Consider the following 1,030-nt stretch of genomic DNA (forward strand, 5'->3'; position numbering starts at 1 on the left):
TTAAGTGGAGTCACCCAATGGGTGCCGTGCGTTATCAGGTACGTAATGCACAGTAGAGATACATTGTCGGGAGGTGGAACCCGAAAAATGTACAAGTCCGGGAATACGGAAAAGTTCCCCATGAAAGGCTGGGGATACAATTATTGATACAAATAATGTGCCTAAGGGTACATTTATTTTTCTAAGTCCCAGAAATCCGTCACTGAACATCACGACTTACAAACACATCTTCCCCCGGTCCTCCCATATACGGCACCGGGACAAGTATGAAGAATGAAAATCATGTGTGTATGGAACATATAATGTGCCTGAGAGCACATTTTTTTTCTAAGTCCCAGAAATCCGTCACTGAACATCACGACTTACAAACACATGTTCCCCCGGTCCTCCCATATACGGCACCGGGACAAGTATGAAGAATGAAAATAATGTGTGTATGGAACATATAATGTGCCTGAGAGCACATTTTTTTTCTAAGTCCCAGAAATCCGTCACTGAACATCACGACTTACGAAGACATGTTCCCCCGGTCCTCCCATATACGGCACCGGGACAAGTATGAAGAATGAAAATAATGTGTGTATGGAACATATAATGTGCCTGAGAGCACATTTTTTTTTCTAAGTCCCAGAAATCCGTCACTGAACATCACGACTTACGAAGACATGTTCCCCCGGTCCTCCCATATACGGCACCGGGACAAGTATGAAGAATGAAAATAATGTGTGTATGGAACATATAATGTGCCTGAGAGCACATTTTTTTTCTAAGTCCCAGAAATCCGTCACTGAACATCACGACTTACGAAGACATGTTCCCCCGGTCCTCCCATGTACGGCACGGGGACTAGTATGAAGAATGAAAATCATGTGTGTATGAAACATATAATGTGCCTGAGAGCACATTTTTTTTCTAAGTCCCAGAAATCCGTCACTGAACATCACGACTTACGAAGACATGTTCCCCCGGTCCTCCCATGTACGGCACGGGGACAAGTATGAAGAATGAAAATCATGTGTGTATGAAACAT

The sequence above is a fragment of the Anopheles stephensi genome, unplaced genomic scaffold (assembly GCF_013141755.1).
Source record: "Anopheles stephensi strain Indian unplaced genomic scaffold, UCI_ANSTEP_V1.0 ucontig159, whole genome shotgun sequence".
Classification (NCBI taxonomy): domain Eukaryota; kingdom Metazoa; phylum Arthropoda; class Insecta; order Diptera; family Culicidae; genus Anopheles; species Anopheles stephensi.